This window comes from Giraffa tippelskirchi, chromosome 2 (genome assembly GCF_054371585.1).
Source record: "Giraffa tippelskirchi isolate mGirTip1 chromosome 2, T2T-mGirTip1v1.2.pri, whole genome shotgun sequence".
NCBI lineage: Eukaryota > Metazoa > Chordata > Mammalia > Artiodactyla > Giraffidae > Giraffa > Giraffa tippelskirchi.
The window spans coordinates 228,957,091-228,979,624 of NC_137276.1; the positions used below are offsets into that span (position 1 = coordinate 228,957,091).

Here is a 22,534-nt window from a genome sequence, read left to right on the forward strand (position 1 = left end):
CCTGGAAGGCAGTCAGTGTTCAATATACATTAGCTATAATTATAAAAGAGAGTCACGACAATCACAACAGAAAACATTTATTTTACCCTCTCATAGGACATGTGGCCTGAAATGAATTTAAAATTTAAAAGGTGGCTTGACTATGTCAATAAGTCACTATCACGTAGATCATAGGAGTGTTTTCCTTACACAGCAACTAAACAGATTTCCTGCAAAAAGAACAGGCACATGCTTGGAACAAAACCAATGATGCAGCCCTAAACAGTCAATCTCTGCTTCTTTCTGGAGTTGGACTCAGAGATGCTCTGACCTTCTGACTCTCATCCCATATCTTAATCCACTGCTCATGTTTAGACATTATCTTTTCCTACTTGCTTTTATATTCAGGAATGATGCTAAGGGCAGCTACTTCCCTCTTCTTTTCTGAGAAATGCCACAATATAGAAACTTGGTTTAAATTGGTTTAACCCATCATTTCCCAAACTTATGTAAACATAAAAATTTTTTAAACAGTATTAATATCCTGCAAATCCATTCCCAGGAACACTCTCCTAGAGAATGTCAGTGAAAGTCAGGACCCTCTTGGAAACCATCTAAAACTGATTTTATTAGAAGATGTTTTATCACCTATAAATGATCCTGTGAACTGAATCTAGAAAATAATCTTTTAGTTGACTGGGTTAACTCCCGAGAACATTGGAAAATTCCACTCCCAAGCTTCACCCAAGATGTAGTCAATCCTTCCAGATACTTAGAGTTCTAAAAGCAGAGTAGACCAAGCTACACTATAAATCAATAGAAACTGTAAGTTAATAATAATGAGGAGCTAAATTTATAACTGAACAAATATATAACTGTACATGAAAGGAAGAACAAATGAAAGAAACATCAAAATTTCCAGAAATGAAGAGGGAACTGAAAGCAATGTCTGTGAGTACTGGAACTGAAACTATATCTGGCCTGGTGACATAAAGAGAGAAAAGGGTTTTAGAGGAGGGAGATTCTAATTACTTACTGATTGTGCCCTCCAGAGCTTGGGAACCAGGTTTTTGGCCTACCCAAGGTGGGAGCGCCAAAGAATTGATGCTTTTGAACTGTGGTGTTGGGGAAGACTCTTGAGAGTCCCTTGGACTGCAAGGAGATCCAACCAGTCCATCCTAAAGGAAATCAATCCTGAATATTCATTGGAAGGACTGATGCTGAAGCTGAAACTCCAAAACTTTGGCCATCTGATGTGAAGAACTGACTCATTTGAAAAGACCCTGATGCTGGGAAAGATTGAAGGTGGGAGGAGAAAAGGATGACAGAGGATGAGATGGTTGGATAGCATCACCAACTCAATGGACATGAGTTTGAGTGAACTCCGGGAGCTGGTGATGAACAGGGAGGCCTGGCATGTTGCAGTACATGGGAGTCACAAAGAGTCGGACACGACTGAGCTACTGAACTTAATTGAACTGAAGATGGGATGGTGACACTGAGACACTTTACATAAAGTCAAAATTCTCAAATGACTCCACCCTAATCTCCATGGGGTCGCGAAGAGTCGGACATGACTGAGCGACTTCACTTTCACTTTTCACTTTCATGCATTGGAGAAGGAAATGGCAACCCACTCCAGTGTTCTTGCCTGGAGAATCCCAGGGACAGCGGAGCCTGGTGGGCTTCTGTCTATGGGGTCGCACAGAGTCGGACATGACTCAAGCGACGCAGAAGCAGCAGCACCAATCTCCTGTACCTGGTTAGTGAAGATTTTAAGGAAGATTATCTATACTCAGAGACTTCTGAGGGGAAAAATAATCCACATGAAAAACTGAAAGCCTACAGCATGATATATAATTTGAGAGACCACATTCCACCACCTCTGAAGGTTACAAATCCTCAGAATGGGATTTTAACATAAAGTTTTCCCCAGTATGGTGAGATGCAGGGGTACCCACCATAATCAAACAGAAAATTACTCCAGAGGAAAATCTTTAATCCAAGACACAAGTGATATTACTCTCACTGAAAATGAATGTACAGTAAGGAATTATAAAACACACCATTTCTCCATTCTAACAATGTAGAAGACTCCAATGGAAATATTGGACACTTAAAGACATCAGAAAAAAATCTGAATTCAAGATTCTAAAATAAATCAATTCTAAAATATATCAAATAAAGAAATGAAAGAATAAAACTCAATAAATAAAAGGTTTCATAGAAAAAAGGAAATTGTAATAATAACCAAATCAAACTTCTAAAAATTAAGTGCCTGATAGAATAAGATACAAAAATTAGAGCTCAATGAATGAATTAATCAACAAATTTGACAAAGCTGAAGAAAGAATTAGTGAACTGGAAGTCAATGTGGAGGAAATTACACAGAATGAATCACAGAAAGATAAAGGCATGGAAAATGGATAAGTTAAGAGGTATGATAGATACCTCTAGATATCTATCTGGATAAATCTAGATAAAATGAGAACAGCTAGCATGAATCTAATAGGAATTCAAGAAGGAGGGAATGGAATAAGGAAGAAGAAATATGTGAAGAGAAATGATGAAGAAATTTTCAGAATTGATAAGTTGTTAGAGTAAGTGACTCCAAGTCAAAGGAAAATGATATCTACATCTAGACTAAACAGAGTAAAACTGGAGAATATCAAGTACAAAGAGAATATTTTTAAACAAAACAACCAAAATGCCTACAAACTAACAGCAGTTAGATTGTGAAGGACTCTAATCAGGATGGAGAATGGAATACTGTGTGGCATAAACCAATGCAATATTGTACATCAACTATATTTCAATTGTTTTAAAAAAAGAAGAGAATGGAATGATGTCTTCAAATAACAGAGCTATTTTCAGACAAGAATATTGAGAGAGTTTTCACACCTAGATCTTCACTGAAAGAACTATTAAAACATGTTCTGCATGAAGAAGGAAATTGAACCCAGAAGGATGTGGTAAGGTAAAAAAAAAGTGGCAAACAAAGATATATGCAAGTATACAGATATCTGTAATGAATATGGGCTACCAATATAGCAACAATAGTGACTAATTTTTATCTATATAAAAACAAGAAAAAATAAAATATTACATAACAGCAACACAGGCTACTGGGGGTTATTGCAGCTAAAACTTTCTAAGGTCCTTATATTTGGGGAGATAAGGGTAGAGATGCAGATAAAATTTAGACTTTGTTAAGTTTACTTGTTAAAATTATAAGTGTGACCACTAAAAATGAAAATAAAATACACATTTTCCTAAGCAGGAAATGGGGTAAATGGGTGAAGGAAGGATGTCAGGAAATTCTTTTAAACTCAGTCCAGTTAAAAAAAAAAAAGTAGACTAAATAAATATTTATTTTTAAAAAATAAGAATTAAAGTTAATACCACAAGTTCCAACAACTAACTATCCATATAGAAAGAAAAAAAAAATAGACCCTATCTTACACTATGTAGAGAAATATGTCTCCTATAAATTAAAGTCTAAACTATAAGAATATATACATATATGCATATTCTTCTTATATTTAATATATGAGGTCAAATAATGATGTCTTAGAAAACAAACAAAACAATACAAACCAAAAGGGAAAAGACTGATAGAACTGACTCTACTATATTAAAAACTATGTCAAAAGATACTATTAAAAATGTGAAAATGATGGGGAACACATGTAAACCCACGGCTGATTCATGTCAATGTATGGCAAAAACCACTACAATATTGTAAAGTGATTAGCCCCCAACTAAAATAAATAAATTTATTAAAAAAAAAAAAAGATACTGACATTGAAAAAAAAAACCCATGAAAATGCAAGCAAAGACTTGGTAGAATTGTTATTGCTCTCTGTGGGTGAGAAAGTTTTCCAAAGATAGCAGCCATGGTATATCCCATCTCAAACATCTCATTTGCAGTGACACTGACCCTTATCGCATAGGTTGGCAGAGCTTGTGACTCCTCCCTTTGAACCTTGGTGACACTTTGTGTTTGCCTTCACCAGTAGAGTAGACTGGAAATAAGGCTATTGTTCTTTGAACCTGCCAATGTGCTTTACATCCAAGCCACACAGAAAGCCTGTGGCTGGATGTCCCGCTGACCTCCCCAGCTGGGCTCCCAATCACCAACCAGCAATAGCCACCCTACGTGAGTGAATGAATGAGCATTCAACTGACTACAGTTCCAACCACCGTCTAACAGCATCTGTGCTAAAGGCCTCAGGTTAGCACTACTTGATTGAGCCCCATCAAAACTCAGAGCCACAAGACATAATAATAAAGTTACTGGTGCTGTTTTAAGGTAGCAAGGTTTGGGTGACTCAAAATGCAATACTTACTGACACACTATCCAGAATCAAACAGAAAAGGACAACCCAATAGGAAAATTGGCAAAGATTATGAATGAGCAATGCATGGAAAAAGAAACCTGGGTAGACAATAAATATACAAAAGATGTTCACCTTCATTTACATATGGCAGAAATCAGGTGTATACAAATGAAAGCAACAATGAAAGAATATTTTACGCTCATCTTTTGTCAAATGTTTAAAGAGCCTTTAATACTAGATGTTGAGAGAAATAACCTATAATAATGTCTAACAGGGCAGGCTCAGGAGCCAAACTCAGTTCAGTTCAGTTCAGTCTCTCAATCGTGTCCGACTCTTTGCAACCCCATGAATCGCAGCAGGCCAGGCCTCCCTGTCCATCAACAACTCCTGGAGTTTACCCAAACCCATGTCCATCGAGTTGGTGATGCCATCCAACCATCTCATCCTCTGTCATCCCCTTCTCCTCCTGACCCCAATCCTTCCCAGAATTAGGGTCTTTTCCAATGAGTCAACTCTTCGCATGAGGTGGCCAAAGTATTGGAGTTTCAGCTTCAACATCAGACCTTCCAGTGAACATCCAGGACTGATCTCCTTTAGGATGGATTGGTTGAATCTCCTTGCACTCCAAGGGACTCTCAAGAGTCTTCTCCAACACCACAGTTCAAAAGCATCAATTCTTCGGCGCTCAGCTTGCTTCACCATCCAGCTCTCACATCCATGCATAACTACTGGAGAAACCATAGCCTTGACTAGACGGACCTTTGTTGGCAAAATAATGTCTCTGCTTTTAAATATGCTATCTAGGTTGGTCATAACCTTCCTTCCAAGGAGGAAGCATCTTTTAATTTCATGGCTGCAGTCACCATCAGCAGTGATTTTGGAGCCCAAAAAAGTAAAGTCTGACACTGTTTCCACTGTTTCCCAATCTATTTCCCATGAAGTGATGGGACCAGATGCCATGATCTTAGTTTTCTGAATGTTGAGCTTTAAGCCAACTTTTTCACTCTCCTCTCTCACTTTCATCAAGAGGCTCTTTAGTTCTTCTTCACTTTCTGCCATAAGGGTGGTGTCATCTGCATATCTGAGGTTATCAATATTTCTCCCGGCAATCTTGATTCCAGCTTGTGTTTCTTCCAGCCCAGCGTTTCTCATGATGTACTCTGCATATAAGTTAAATAAGCAGGGTGACAATATACAGCCTTGACGTACTCCTTTTCTTATTTGGAACCAGTCTGTTGTTCCATGTCCAGTTCTAACTGTTACTTCCTGACCTGCATACAGGTTTCTCAAGAGACAGGTCAGATGGTCTGGTATTCCCATCTCTTTCAGAATTTTCTACAGTTTATTGTGATCCACACAGTCAAAGGCTTTGGCATAGTCAATAAAGCAGAAATAGATGTTTTTCTGGAACTCTCTTGCTTTTTCAATGATCCAGCGGATGTTGGCAATTTGATCTCTGGTTCCTCTGCCTTTTTTAAAACCAGCTTGAACATCTGGAAGTTCATAGTTCACGTATTGCTGAAGCCTGGCTTGGAGAATTTTGAGCATTACTTTACTAGCATGTGAGATGAGTGCAATTGTGCCATAGTTTGAGCATTCTTTGGCATTGCCTTTCTTTGGGATTGGAATGAAAGTTGACCTTTTTCAGTCCTGTGGCCACTGCTGAGTTTTCCAGATTTACTGGCATATTGAGTTCAGCACTTTCACAGCATCATATTTTAGCATTTGAAATAGCTCAACTGGAATTCCATCACCTCCACTAGCTTTGTTCGTAGTGATGCTTTCTAAGGCCCACTTGACTTCCCATTCCAGGATGTCTGGCTCTAAGTAAGTGATCACACCATCGTGATTATCTGGGTCGTGAAGATCTTTTTTGTACAGTTCTTCTGTGTATTCTTGTCACCTCTTCTTAACATCTTCTGCTTCTGTTAGATCCATACCATTTCTGTCCTTTATCGAGCCCATCTTTACATGAAATATTCCCTATCTCTAATTTTCTTGAAGAGATCTCTAGTCTTTCCCATTCTGTTGTTTTCCTCTATTTCTTTACAGTGATCGCTGAGGAAGGCTTTCTTATCTCTCCTTGCTATTCTTTGGGACTCTGCATTCAGATGGGAATATCTTTCCTTTTCTCCTTTGCTTTTTGCTTCTCTTCTTTTCCCAGCTATTTGTAAGGCCTCCTCAGACAGCCATTTTGCTTTTTTGCATTTCTTTTCCATGGGGATGGTCTTGATCCCTGTCTCCTGTACAATGTCACGAACCTCTGTCCATAGTTCATCAGGCACTCTGTCTATCAGATCTAGTCCCTTAAATTTGTTTCTCACTTCCACTGTATAATCATAAGGCATTTGATTTAGGTCATATCTGAATGAAGTAGCCATCATGGTCAACAAAAGAGTCCGAAATGCAGTACTTGGATGCAATCTCAAAAATGACAGAATGATCTCTGTTTGTTTCCAAGGCAAACCATTCAGTATCACGGTAATCCAAGTCTATGCCCCAACCAGTAACGCTGAAGAAGCTGAATTTGAGCGGTTCTGTGAAGACCTACAAGACCTTTTAGAACTAACACCCAAAAAAGATGTCCTTTTCATTATAGGGGACTGGAATGCAAAAGTAGGAAGTCAAGAAACACTTGGCGTAACAGGCAAATTTGGCCTTGGAGTACAGAATGAAGCAGGGCAAAGGCTAATAGAGTTTTGCCAAGAGAATGCATTGGTCATAGCAAACACCCTCTTCCAACAACTCAAGAGAAGACTCTACACATGGACATCACCAGATGGTCAACACCGAAATCAGATTGATTATATTCTTTGCAGCCAAAGATGGAGAAGCTCTATACAGTCAGCAAAAACAAGACCAGGAGCAGACTGTGGCTCAGATCATGAACTCCTTATTGCCAAATTCAGGAGCTAGACTACTAGGCCTTTAATTCCAACTCTGTTCATAAATAGCATGGCCTTGAGCAAATAATCTAAACTCTGTGTGCCTCAATCTTCTCATTGCAAAATGAGATTTTTCCAGAATGAGATTTTTGCCAGAATTATAAGAATTGAGTGAGTTAGCACATGGAACAGGCTTGGAATAGTGCCCACCAGAGGAAGCAGTGAGTGAGTATTTATGATGACAGTAATGACGATAACAACAGTGGAAAACCAGATGTCTTGGGCAGTTCTATTACATTGTTACAACCAAGATTTAAAGAACCATTTGTCAATTCTCTTGTTAACATGCAGATGTCGATACTATTCAACTGATCTGCTCCATTTCTAGGTACATAATAAGGAAAAGTGCCAGTGCATAAGCACTAGAAGACATCTGGCTTAGATGTTGGACTAGTGTTTATTTTTGCTATATTTTCTGAATCACTCTGAGAACTCCCAGATGGAGTCCAGATTTTGCTTTATTAATGTGTTTATCAATTTAATGGTTTATAAATGCCTATTGCCAGGATGCACAGCACTGAAAATGCTAAAGTAGAATGAGATCTCTACTTAGTTACTCTCAAACTGAATGGCTGGTTATCAAGTCTCCTCAAAGTCCTTTTCTACATATTGAAAAGCCCTAAGACAATTTAGAGACACTAGGAGGCCAAGGATAGATAAACCATCATGGACCGGCTGTTAGAACATCCAGCTTTAAACCTATACTCTACTCCAAGGGGCATAGGGTGACAGGCCAGAGTCATGGCTCCCAATTTAGTTCTGATTCCATCAGTAACTGACAGTACAGTCACTTAGCTCCTCTGAGTCTCAGTTTCCTTTCAGAAAGAAAAAGAAAGAAAGAAGGAAGGGAAGAAAGAGAAAGAACAAGAGAGAAATAAAGAAAAGAAATTGGAAAAAAAAATCAAACAAGCTCTCAGTGCATTGGGGCATAGCAGAAGAGAACTGGACTTACAGTCTTGAATTGGGTGTCCTTGGACAGGAAGCAAAATCTTAATGAACCAGTATCTGTAAATTGGGACTAGTTCTATCTCTTTTCATGGATGTTGTGAGACTCAAGTTTCACAAGTTTTGTTAAAACACATGGAGACTCTAAGCTCAGTGGCAAAATTTGCAATTCTACTTCTGAAAGAATCCTTGGATCTCTGTGAGCCAGTAATTCTATAGAGTGTAGCTTGGATACCAGAAATATCAACAAAAAAATCAACAAAACTGGAGATGATTTAATATGACCCTAGAACTCCCATTATAAAATTTACATAGCCAGTGTTTCATTGTTCACATAATAAATCCTGGTATTAGTCATTGGTCTTTGACGACAAGCTATTAAAGCAATAGAATTCTTAATTAATTTAGTGCAGAGTTTATCAGTTCTGTGTACACAGCTTACTCAGAGCCCACTATATCACTTGAATGTGGGGTTGGATAAAGTCAGCTCCCATGGAATAAACCTTATCTGGTGCTCTGCAGTTTCCAGAAGCAATTCTTCCTAAGTTAGAGATTTGTTATCTGCTGGCTCCTTCCTAATGCGTTTCCTGGAATGGGTCATGAGTAGTTGAGTCAAAAGCTTCTGTAGAATTAGCTCAGTTCAGATAGGAGAGGATCACTTTGGTACCAGAAGATTCACAAGTATCTCTGAGCATAAGTCAAAATTAAACCTCAAATATTCAGAAAGAGACAGTAAATGTTACCATTAACAGAGCAATTTTAAGCTATCTCTATGTTTAAAAAATTATAGAGCCAGTGGCATTATATTGATATATGCTTTGTAAATGCAAGAATTATTTATTATTCCCATATAATTGCTGTTAATTGTGCATGCTTTCTTTTGGTTTCAATCCATATGCAAATCTACCTTATCTAGTAGGTTTGGAATACAAAGTACATAAAAGCTTTTACACATTCTCATCACATACCATTTTACAGAGCAAAGTGACATTTTATTATACTTTATTATTGTGAAGGAATTGAGGAGAGGAATTGAGGGAAGACCCTCAATTTGTTGTAAACACGATTTGCTGAATTGTGTGAAAATGCCTGTGTCTTGTCCTTTATTCCTTTCTCCTCTGCCTTTTTAACCCTCTGCAGCAGAAAGTTCTTTCTAGAAAAGTCAAGCTAGGATGCTTAGGAAAAGAGTGTTTCTCATGGCTGGTTTTGCCAGGAATAAACTAAAGGCAGAGTATGATTCATTCATTCAGACAACTGCCCCACATCACCACCCTCCAGCCCCCATCCATCCTCTCCCTGGCCCCCAAGCTCCTCAGATGACCTCAGCTCCCTCTTTACCAAAAACTGGAAGACAACAAGGGCAATTCCCTCCTTTTCAAGGGCTTGTCCCTCCACCTTTAACTGATCTTAATCACCCTTCCTTCCCTTCTCTTCCTCCAGAAGACATATCATTTTAGCAGACAACCTTTTCTTCGGGACCCTTGATTCTACCTCTCCCATCTCTTTTGGACCTTTTTCCAGCAATTACTGTCTCTTACCCTGTGTCTCCATTCTATGCCTGATGCTACTACCGGTTCCTTGTCTTCAGCTTCCCAGCACAATTGTGGAGTTGGTGATGGACAGGGAAGCCTGGCGTGCTGCAGTCCATGGGGTCACAAAGAGTTGGACATGACTGAGCGACTGAACTGAACTGAACTGAAATATAAAAAAATGTGGAGTACTTTATATATATATATTTTAGATGTGTTTGTGTGTGTATGTTTGTATTTGTGTGTGTATGTATATTCATACCCTCAACTTATCTTCTCTTCTTATCGCTTCCACAGTTTTCAACAAGTTCCAAATCCTTTCCAATCTTGACCCCCACCTTCCTAGCATTCTATCAAGGGGGTTTTCTAAAGAACCATCTGAAACATGACTCTTGCCAAGTCCCAAGGCCCATTTTCAGTCATCATTTGCCTGGGACCCAATTCCTCTGGGATATTTTCTAACTCATGTTGCAAAGCCATTGTCTTCCCATTATTCATCAATCTCTGCTCTTGAAAAGTTGTTCTTTGGTCTCTGAAGCCCAGGACACTCTGTCCTAGTCTCTTATTGAAACAAGAGGGAAAGGGTAGGGCACAACCTTTAAAAGAATGATGTAACACAAGGATATGACATAAACTGATTAGAACCAAATAGGTCCAAGATTGAGGATGAGTCAACTTCCACTAAACCTTGAGCCTCAGTATACGCTCATTGTAACACATCAGCAAGCTAGATGACACACCAACCAGCACCATGAGAGTCCCAAGGTCAACCATAAAGATCAAGAACTGAGCAGTGACCCAATTCCTGGAAATCCCCACCTCTTCCCCAAAATAGATGAAATACTTCTCCCATTCATGAACCTGTGAAGTTACCCACCCCTACATAAAATAACAACTGCATACACTGGTGCTTGCCTCTCTTTCTGAGATGGCCCACACTCTGTAGAGTGTGTTTCTCTCTAAGTAAATCCACTTCTTATCTGTCCCTTTGTCTCTCACTGAATTCTTTCTGCCATGAGACATTAAGAACCTGAGACCAGGTGTGTGATCTAACGTTCATGTCCCAATCTGAGTTACATGGTTTCACTGTCTGATCACTGTTCTTCGCTTTCTTTGGCTCATTTATCTTCTTGTTTTCATTTTCAAAGTGTTCAAGGGCCTCATATGGCTTCCTCTCTTCTCTTTTTCCCTCAGATGTGATACACAAGTTTTTGACTTCAGCTAGGGCTTCCCACGGAGAAGGCAATGGCAGCCCACTCCAGTTCTCTTGCCTGGAAACTCCCATGGATGGAGGAGCCTGGTGGGCTGCAGTCCACGATGTCGAGAAAAGTCGGATATGACTGAAGCGACTCAGCAGCAGCAGCAGCCGCAGGGCTTCCCAGGTGGCTCAGTGGTAAAAGAATCTGCCTGCCAATGCAGGAGATGCAGGTTTGATCCCTGAATGAGGAAGAACCCCTAGAGAAGATAATGGCACTCACTAAAGTATTCTTGTCTGGGAAATTCAATGGACAGATGAGCCTGGTGAGCTATATAGTCCACGCGGTTGCAAAAGAGCCAGACATGACTTATCAACTAAACAACTATATTGCCTCCCTATGTATAGGTCTCACACTTAATTCTAGAGTCTTGAACTCTCCCTCAAGGTCAAGGGCAGATCGCCAGCATTCACTAGCACTTCAGGCTCTATCAATTCCAAACTTCATTTTATCCTCTCCATTACCAGCTTCTGTTCCTAATGTCCATCCTACTTTCAATAATGGCATCCTGGCCTCCGCTTGACCCAAGACCAAAACCTGGAGAAACCTCTTATTCTTCATTTTCAGTCCTTCTATGCAATTAAATACAGGGTCGGTGCACTGGGATGACCCTGAGGGTTGGGATGGGGGTTCAGGATGGGGGACACATGTACACCAATGGCTGATTCATGTCAATGTATGGCAAAAACCACCATAATATTGCCTCTAAGTAAAATAAATAAATTAATTTTTAAATTTTTTTAAAAAAATAAAAAAGAACTATGTCACTATTTGCTGGATGGTCAGATTACACCCTAGGCTGAAATGTAACAGGAATGTCACTCAAAAAAAAAAGAAGAATACAATATGTTAGATGTTCTACTTTCTTAAAATTATTAGAACAATGTAAATTAATGTAAACTTAACAAAACTTATTCTGACAGAATGTTTGTGTCTGATGATGATTAATAGAGATGTACTTGGAAAGAAAAAAAAATCAAATCTCGATTCTACCTAAACATTATGTATCCTCTTTTTGACACTTTTGACACTTACCTGTTTCCATTTCTAGTTTTTTGCTTTTTTTTTTTTCTTATTTAATCACGTTTCAAATAACTCTCAAACTAATCTTTGGTATACAAACTAATCTTTGGCATATGAATCATATCTCTTTACTAAAACTGTCCAACAACACTCCCATTGTTTATAGGATCAAATCAAATCTCCTGAATCCTGAAAAGACCTTCCAACTATATCTTTCCATCTACTACCCATCACTTGCTTCATGATCATCAAGATCTATCTTATGGACCACCTTGCTTTCCCCCCATTTCCATGATTTTAAAATAGTCCTTCTACTGGAATTTTCATTCTACCTCCACATGGATAATCCTCTGTGTCTTTAAAGTTCAGCTCTAATAATCCCTTTTCCCTTCAAAGCTTCTGGTATATTCTTCCCAGCTGGTTGTAATCCCCTTTCCTTTGCATTCCATGTTACTTTCCTGCTGCCATTATCACATAACTTGGTCCAGCTACATTTTATATTATACTCACAACTCTATCTCTTTTCTTCCCCTCCTGGGTTAGAGATCATTTTTTATTTACTTTTATAGGTGCCCTCACAGTACTCCAACACAATACCCTGCACTTAGTAGGTGCTCAATAAATGGCAATGCCCCATATGTCCATGTATGTAATGGCTGAGAGTCAGGCTTTGGACTCAAAGCCGAAGTCATGGGCTGCTGGTCAAATTAACTTTAGCTCTCTAAGCTTCATCCTACACAGCGGGGGTGGAGGGGAAATAACAGCTGTGCTACCTCAGAGGATAGAATGAGAACCAGGTAGGGAAAAATGTATTTTAAACCCTTAACATAGTGTTTGGCACTTTTAGCATTGTTCTATTAATGTTCTTCATGAGAAGGTAGAAATAGGGACTCCACTTGTTTATGTGAGTGAAACAGTACCATTTCCTCTGGGCAACTAAGCAATAGATATTAACAGCTTGAAAGAACAAGCATAACGTTTGACTCTGCAGTTTCATTTCTGGAAATTTATCTTCAAGAAATCATTTGATGTTCAGTGCAAGGATTATCATGGGATAGAAGTGTATATAATGCCTAACAAAGGAAAATAATTTCCAACAGGAAGACACCGGTGGAGCAAATGATGACACGTCCATAAGAAGAGACATGAGGCAGCTGTTACACTTGCTTCGGGAGAAACTATTCACAATTTACTGTAAAATACAAAACGCAGGGACATTTGCATAGTGAACTCCTCTTCTGGAAGAACATTCACATGTGACTAGAATTTGTACATGTGTGAATATATGTGAATATAGAAGGAAGCAGGGCTTCATTGGTGGTCCAGGGGTTAAGAATTCGGCTTGCAGTGCAAGGAACACTGTTTCTATCCCTGGTCCAGGAAGATCCCACATGCTTTGCAGTGACTACGTCCACATGCCACAACTACTGAGCCAGTACTTTAGAGCCCAGAGCCACAGCTACTGAGCCCTCGTACTTCAAGTACTGAAGCCTGCACACCCTATAGCCCATGCTCCACAATAAGCAAAGCCTCTGCAATGAGAAGCCTACTCACTGCAACGGAGAGTGGCCTTTGCTCACCGCACCTAGAGAAAGCCCGTGAGTGGCAACAAAGATCCACTGCAGTCAAAAAACAAATAAATAAATCTTTTTAAAAAAAAATTTTTTTAAAGATGGAAACAAAAGCATTGATGAGCCATAACCTGGCTTCAAGTGATGTTACTTTTTTCCTAATTTTTTAAAAATCTTCTGCTTAATACTTTGGACATACATGTTTTTGGAATTCAGAAATAACTCTTATTGCCTGCTCATATCTCTATCATTTTCCCTTGTCTTTTCAAGCACTGTCTAACAATAAGTGTGAAGCACTCTTTTGAAAGAACAGCTCATCTTTCTGGCAAAATAAAATAATAAAAAAAAAGAACAGTAACTTCTTCCTTCTTCAAAGTTAATTGTTCTTCATTTGGATTGAGGGCAAAAAAATATTTAGGATGACTAACCCAATGCGAGGGATGTTCAGACAAAAATCATGTGAAGAAGCACTTCAGCACACTTTTAAAGCTTCAGTTTAAAAAGTTAGGATGCTTTGTGTCCAAACCAGGATTCTGGATTTTGGTGAAGGAGAGGGTTACTGGTTATCCTGGGTGGAGCTATCAAAAATGCAGCAATGCTTTTTGTTTTTTCATTTGTAGAGGCAACTTTTATGTCTTTCCTGTTAAGATCCGTTTTTAAAATTTTTTATTTTATATTGCAGTATACCCTAACAATACTATGGTAGTTTCAGGTGGACAGCAAGGCTTTTGATAGAAAGCACCCCAAGCATCATGACAGTGGACTTAACCACACCAGAAGCATTTGAAGCATTTGTCCAGAAAAGGAGAATTCTTTGAGTTTCCATTAACTTCACAAAGACAGGATAAGAGGGGAATGGGGGGCCGGGGGGAAGCAAGGTTATACTTTTATAAAACATTTATTAATATCAGTTATCAGATCAAATTGATTATTAGAACTTGAGTTTAAAAATAAAAAAGACCTGAAAGTATCAGAATCACTTGCTATACACTAATTTTGAAATTTGAGACATTTTAAAATCCTGAAGTGAGAGGCAGTTTTTATCAAAGAATCACAGTCCTCTTTGACACAAAAATATATTAACTGGCAAGTGGCCTGGGAATCGCGTTTTGTGATCTCTCCTTGACACTGAACAAAAGACATGTGCTCCTCTTCTTTCAAAATCTCTTTGGGAAAAAAGGCTTAATCTAAAGCAACAAGTGGAATAAGTAGCTATAAAAATGCAAGCAAAACTGTTAGACTGAATGCAATTCAAGGACCTGCACAGTAATGGCTAATCACTGCATCCTGTATCCTGTTTCTAGTGATGGTTAATGCATGAAAACTATGGGGGGGGGAACCCAAACCATACCACTTGCAATAATGTAATTCTGATGTGAGAACTGATATGCTTTTCTGACCTCAGTGATGAGCGTGTGTCATTTGTCAAGCATTAGATTTAATTACCCTTATTTACTTACTGGTCCAGGCTTCCTGGCAGTGATAGCCCCTTCTCAACATACAGCCAAAGACCGCAGATGACCAGCCATTGGAAAAAAGCAATTCAAAGCCCCAGCTAGAGATGCCTCCTACTGGATACCACCACCAATGGCTGATGCCCTGCTGTTGCCATGGTGATAAACGGCAGGGTAGCCCTTCCTTTCAAAATGCACCCTGCTGCTTGACTTCCTCCGTGAAAATCAGGAAAAAGGAAGCGGCTGGGGCCCCGCAGTGAACAGGTGGCCACCTGTGGTCCTTCTCAGTTAGCTAGGGGAGCAGGAGCCCCGCTGTCCAAGAGCCTCAAAGGAAAGAGGAGTAGGGAGCGTCAACATCGTAGTTCACGCTAGTATTTCTTGTTCCTCTTGAAAGTTAGATAACCAGCAAGGGGCATGTGGATTGAACCCCTGATAGATTGACTTTTAAGTGATTTTTCCCCCTGAGGATGTGAGATGCAGAGAAAGAGGGAAGTATACTTGTGTTGGGGGCAGGGGCTGGATGGTGAGCTTCCAGGAGCCACTTAAAAAAAAAAAAAAAATGATTGTTTGTCCCTGGGTATCTGAGTGACTTAGGGAAACAAGAAAAAAAAGGCTAAAGGGCAAACTTAACAGTCAACCCCAAAGCAGACCTGTGTAGGGGAATTTCCCAAACGTGGGAGGAAGGCTTCAGGGACAGTTAATTAAAGAATCAAACCAGATTCTCAATTGCTTTTCCACCTCCACTCTATCCTGTTGTGTTTTTCTTCTCTTTCTTAACAATAAAATACACATTTTAATTACACTAAAATTAGTAGAGAACATTTCTGCTTCCAAAAGCTTAAATTATATTTTAGTTTTAATTATTTTACCTCCATACACAGTAAAATGACTTCTTAAGTTTCAAGTGACTTTTAAAAAGGGTGCTTATGGTTGAATTTGAGACTGACCTTTCATTTGGGGAAATGTCAATAATCTTTGTTTTTATTGAACTTAACAGCTCCCCACACATACTCAAATTCATATTTCCAGAAAAAAATCCATCAAAGTATGGTCATGAAGAACGATGATTATCAAGGATGAAGGTGGTAAACTGACCCTTTTTCAAGGCATGAAAATGCTGGACATAGCATGCTAGTCATTCCTCATGCAAAATTGCCCAGGGAATTTTCATGCAGCTTTTCTGGCTTCCTTGACAATGACAAAATCAGCTGTCCCGGTGCTTTCACTTCTTTCTATGAGAAAAGAGAAGACGAAAACCAAATGGAAGAGATGCATGGAAGACACAGTACATCAATGGACTTTAGCTGATTGGCGAAGGATGTTTTTAGTTTCTTAATACATGATGTTGCATTGTTGATTAAGACAGGATAGATATGCCTTATATCTGCTGCACTTTTGTTAGCCTTGGTGTCCTAAGAGGACGTCGCATCCTGGGAAGGTGGGGAGACTGATTGTAGCAGCAGACAGCCCACCCCATTAGAGGCAACACTCTGTAGCGGTGGCCTTTGCAGCAGCTGGCGTCATTATAGGATGAAGTGGTTCCTAATTGTGCTATTGATTTTTCCCCTCTTTAATGGATTCTTCTCCCAACACACTCCAAGTTGAGCCACTACCGCATCCCACAGACCTGTTGCCAGGGATGTGCATCAAGCCCTGCATTAGAGGCGAGAGGATGCTTTGCTTGGTGGGTTACTTAGCAGTAACCCAGGTAGAGTAACCCGGGAGGAGGGATTCCAACAGCCTTGCAGTAAACATGTGCTGACTTCAAGTGTGGGCACTGGGTGGGCACTTCACAAGTCATTTCATTTAATTCAGCGTTGGCAACACCCTTGTTATTACTACTATAACCATTTTTGTAGAGAAACAACTGAAGCTCAGAAAGGTGAAGAAACATGACCAGGGACACACAGCCAGTAAGACATAGAACCAAGATTTCATCCCAGGCGTGTCCAAATCCCTTTATATCAGAACAGGGAACCCAAAAGCAGGTGTTCCAACTGAAGGACCAACTGGACTGCGTGCCCAAGAGCCTTGTGCTTGGTTTAACGCTCTGCAGTCTCTGTCTTGTAATGCTTTGTTGTTGTTCAGTCACTAAGTCGTGTCTGGCTCTTTGCAACCTCATGGACTGCAGCACACCAGGCTTCCCTGTCCTTCACCCTCTCCTGGAGCTTGCTCAAACTCACGTCCATTGAGTCGGTGATTCTGTCCAACCATCTCATCCTCTGTTTCCCCTTCTCCTCCTGCCTTTTCAATCTTTCTCAGCATCAGGGTCTTTTTCAGTGAGTCAGCTCTTCGCATCAGGTGGCCAAAGTATTGGAGCTTCAGTATCAGTCCTTCCAGTGAATGTTCAGGGTTGATTTCCTTTAGGATGGACTGGTTTGATCTCCTTCTGTCCAAGGGACTCTCAAGAGTCTTCTCCCACACCACAGTTCAAAAGCATCAATTCTTCAGTGCTCAGCCTTCTTTATGGTCCAACTCACACATCCACACACGACTACTGGAAAAACCATAGCTTTGACTAAATGGACCTTTCTATTTTTCGCATGGCCCCAGTCGCAGACTGAATGCACATGTTCGCCCTCAAATTCATACATTAAAGCCCTAACCGCAAGCATGTATGAGCAAAGAAGTAATTAAGATCAAATAAGGTCATAAGACCGGGGCCTTGCTCCAATAGAATTCATATCCTTATAAAAAGAAAGACTAGTGGGCTCTCTGTCTCTGTCTATTTCTCTGTCTCTCTGTCTAGCTCTCTTTCTCTGTCTCTCTGATGTATGAGGACATAGTGAGAAGCCCCTGTCTGCAAACCAGGAAGAGCTCTCCCACCAGGAATTAAATCAGCCAACACCTTGAGCTTTGACTTCTAACCTCCAGAACTGTTAGAAATAAATTTCTATTGTTTAAGTCACCCAGGCTATATGGTACTTGATTATAGCATCCCAAGATGATTAACAGAGCCCTTAAAAATTGTGTAGTTGATCCTACCAGAAAGTGGGGTGGAAACAGAGCTTGTCCGTGAGCCAGGCTTGGAGAGGGAGTGTCCCCAGATGCGACTGTCCTTTGGTATCTCCAGGATGCCCAGGAGAGAGAAGGAAGGAACTCAGATAAAGGCAAGTGTTCAGAACCCTGGCAGCACTGCCATAGGACATATGAAGTCTCTGCTGAATAGAGCTGTGACCTGAGGGCGGATTTTGATCCCAGTGTGTTATAAATGCTCCTGCTTCTCCCCGGGCCCTGGCTGGGAGCAGGCTGCCTTCTCACCTATGTGTCCCAATTCACAATGCCCGAGACCACAGAGCAGAGGTCAGTGTCAGCTTTCTGACCTCTCTCTGACCTGGGAGTTAACTTTTTTCTTTTGTCCTCCTTCTCACATTTGGAGATAAATTTCCAGCAAGAATACGAAATCCCATGGGTCTGATCCTTTCTCTCCTAACCAACCCCCTCACCTCCCACATCCCCAGGGCTCTTGGAAGAAGAATTAATTTAGAACTTGAGTTCATTCCAGGATGGAAGCACCTTGTGAAGAAAGGTGGCTGCTGTGGATGGAATCAGACTGGACAGGGTTCAGATCTAGGCTCCCCCACTGATATGCTATGAGTCTAATCTACTTGTTTAATCTCCCTTTACTTCAGTCTCCTTATCTGAGAAATGGAATTGATAATTTATTCTAAGGCTGGCATGAAGAATAAATTGACTGATTCATTTATCTAGAAAAAAATGGTATAGATGATCTTATTGGCATAGCAGAGATAGAGACACAGACATAGAGATCAAACATATGGGTACCAGGGGGAAAGAGTGTGGGATGAATTGGGACATTGGGATTGACATATATACACTATTGATACTATGTATAGAAAGATAACTAATAAGAACCTGCTGTACAGCACAGGGGACTCTACCTAGTGCTCCGTGGTGACCTAAAGGGGAAGGAAATCCAGGAAAGAGGGGATATATGTATACATGTGGCTGATTCATTTTGTTGTATGGTAGAAACTAACACAACATTATAAAGTTTAATTTTTTATAACATTAATTTTAAATTAATTTTTTAAAAGAAATTATGGAAAACAATAAAGTGTCTAAAACTGCCTGTAAAAACCATGGAAGCTCAACAGACATTGCTATTGGTATTATTGTCAGATCTTCTGTCTAGAAAGGAGCACTAGATGGAGATGGAAGGACTCTTTGAAAATGGCGGTGGGGGGCGGGGAAGGCAATCAGTTTAGTTCAGTCGCTCAGTCGTATCCCACTCTTTGCGACCCCATGAACCACAGCACGCCAGGCCTCCCTGTCCATCACCAATTCCCGGAGTCCGCCAAAACCCATGTCCATTGAGTCAGTTATGCCATCCAACCATCTCATCCTCTGTCGTCCCCTACTCCTCCTGCCCTCAATCTTTCCCAGCATCAGGGTCTTTTCAAATGAGTCAGCTCTTCCAATCAGGTGGCCAAAGTATTGGAGTTTCAGCTTCAGCATCAGTCCTGCCAATGAATATTCAGGACTGATTTCATTTACAATTGGCTGGTTTGATCTCCTTGCTGTCCAAGGGACTCTCAAGAGTCTTCTCCAACACCACAGTTCAAAAGCATCAATTCTTCAGAGCTCAGCTTTCTTTATGGTGCAACTCTCACATCCATACCTGACTACTGGAAAAACAATAGCCTTGAGTGACGGACCTTTGTTGACAAAGTAATGTCTCTGCTTTTCAATATGCTGTCTAGGTTGGTCACTAACTTTCTTTCCAAGGAATAAATGTCTTTTAATTTCATGGCTGCAGTCACCATCTGCAGTGATTTTGGAGCCCAGAAAAATAAAGTCAGCCACTGTTTCCACTGTTTCCCCATATATTTGCCATGAAATGATGGGAACAGATGCCATGATCTTAGTTTTCTGAATGTTGAGCTTTAAGCCAACTTTTTCACTCTCCTCTCTCACTTTTATCAAGAGGCTCTTTACTTCTTCTTCACTTTCTGTCATAAGGGTGGTGTCATCTGGCTATCTGAGGTTATTGATATTTCTCCCGGCAATCTTGATTCCAGCTTGTGCTTCTTCCAGCCCAGCATTTCTCATGATGTACTCTGCTTATAAGTTAAATAAGCAGAGTGACAATATACAGCCTTGACGTACTCCTTTTCCTATTTGGAACCAGTCTGTTGTTCCATGTCCAGTTCTAACTGTTGCTTCCTGACCTGCATACAGGTTTCTCAAGAGGGAGGTCAGGTGGTCTGGTATTCCCATCTCTTTCAGAATTTTCTACAGTTTATTGTGATCCACACAGTCAAAGGCTTTGACATAGTCAATAAAGCAGAAATAGATGTTTTTCTGGAACTCTCTTGCTTTTTTGATGATCCAGAAGATGTTGGCAATTTGATCTCTGGTTCCTCTGCCTTTTCTAAAACCAGCTTGAACATCTGGAAGTTCATGGTTCACGTGTTGCTGAAGCTTGGCTTGGAGAATTTTGAGCATTACTTTACTAGCGTGTGAGATGAGTGCAATTGTGTGGTAGTTTGAGCATTCTTTGGCATTGCCTTTCTTTGGGATTGGAAGGAAAACTGACCTCTTCCAGTCCTGTGGCCACTGCTGAGTTTTCCAGATTTGCTGGCATACTGAGTGCAGCACTTTCACAGCATCATCTTTTAGCATTTGAAATAGCTCAACTGGAATTCCATCACCTCCACTAGCTTTGTTCGTAGTGATGCTTCCTAAGGCCCACTTGACTTCACATTCCAGGATGTCTGGCTCTAGGTGAGTAATCACACCATCGTGATTATCTGGGTTGTGAAGATCTTTTTTGTACAGTTCTTCTGTGTATTCTTCCCACCTCTTCTTAATATCTTCTGCTTCTGTTAGGTTCCTACCATTTCTATCCTTTATTGAGCCCATCTTTGCATGAAAAGTTCCCTCAGTGTCTCTAATTTTCTTGAAGAGATCTCTAGTCTTTCCCATCCTATTGTTTTCCTCTATTTCTTTGCATTGATCGCTGAAGAAGGCTTTCTTATCTCTCCTTGCTATTCTTTAGAACTCTGCATTCAAATGGGTATATCTTTCCTTTTCTCCTTTGCTTTTCACTTCTCTTCTATTCACAGCTATTTGTAAGGCCTCCTCAGACAGGCAATAGCTGAGCAATTTTGTAGCTTTTAAATATAAAGCCTCAGCATTTTCTCCCTCCATCCTAGTTTGGTTCTCCCAAAAGCAGAATCTGAGATGAGTCTGTGGGTGCAGGTAGCTTACTTGGAGGTGATCTCAGGAAGCAAGAGTGAGGGAGTGGGAGAACAAGACAGGAAAGGAGGAAATGTCAGCACTGATCCAGTCTGGATGTGGATACTGATGCAGGCTGCTCAGATTCCATCTCACTGGAGATCCTCTGAAGGACTTTTCAGGATCTTTATGACTAATCCCTCTGAACAACAGGAGACTGAGACATTTATCTCCTGACTCCCAACCCTCCAGTAGATGAAGTGACCCCCAGAGGGTATAACTCCCAAGCATTTGTGGGCAGCTCTGTGAGGTATCATGACCCTTCTGATTTAAGAGAAAGCCCCAAAGGAGCGCAGAGATAGTGATAGTTGCCCTTGAGGTGGGAATTGACATGTCCCTGGGAGCTGTCCATCCCAGCTGCCGCTGAAATCAGAGATGGACCAAGGTTTGTGCATGTGGCAGGGTGCCAGCAGCCTTGCTCCATACTCTGATCTATTGATACACCAGGTTAATCCTGTCAATGTAATAGTTTTCAGCGTGACTACTTTCCTCGAAAGCCTTCAGTTTCTCTGTGCTGTCTCCTACTAAAGCCCAAATTCCTTAACCAAAATATCATTCCAGATGAATTTTTACCCAAATGACCTAAGCTATCTTGTTGACACACATGAACTCTGTATTCTCAACAGGACTGTCTCACTCCCCCAAGAACGCTTTCGTTATGCCTTCACCCAATTCATCTTACCTGAAAGAAACTCCTGCATCTCACCTGTCCTTCTAGGACTGGCTCAAATCCCACTTAGGTGCAAAGCCTTCACCCAACACTGCTATACGCATCTCTCTGCTCCCTGGGAACTTAATCATACTTCATCATATGTGTATTATTATCTGCTCACCAACAAAATTTATATCCTCTCTCAAGAGAATGAATGTATTACTTACTACTTTTTACCCCCAACAATGTCTATGATCATGCATAGGTATATATTATATTACATTAAGTATTGTTGAAATGAGTTTTTGAGTAACCAGAAAGATGCATTTCCCAGTATTTATGTTTCTCTGGTTAATTTCTGGCTCAATTTTAGAGGGTGAAGGTGTTAGGTGTACAAAATGTGTTACTATAAGGATATGAAAGTGATCTCAGAGAGAGAGAGAGGAACAAAAAATATAGCTGGTCCTTAAACTGGAAAACTCTAAGGAAAAAAGTCTCAGGTCTCTGCAGCCTCCTGGTCTTCCTTTTTTCTCTGTTTCTCACCATCTCTAGTCTTTATTTCTCTCTGCCCTTATTGTT

The 22,534-nt window shown here is 40.3% G+C and overlaps 1 long non-coding RNA gene across 1 annotated transcript in view; it reads right to left on the minus strand.

Moving 5' to 3' along the window:
* LOC145532907 (uncharacterized) overlaps positions 1-15,200 on the minus strand; it is a 200,610-nt gene extending 185,410 nt beyond the window's left edge. The window contains exons 1-2 of the long non-coding RNA XR_014073702.1: positions 15,049-15,200; positions 9,748-9,904 (exon numbers count right to left, since the gene is read on the minus strand). This is a non-coding gene — a long non-coding RNA (uncharacterized LOC145532907). The remainder of the gene's footprint in view (positions 1-9,747; positions 9,905-15,048) is intronic.
* Positions 15,201-22,534: the final 7,334 nt, after the last annotated feature.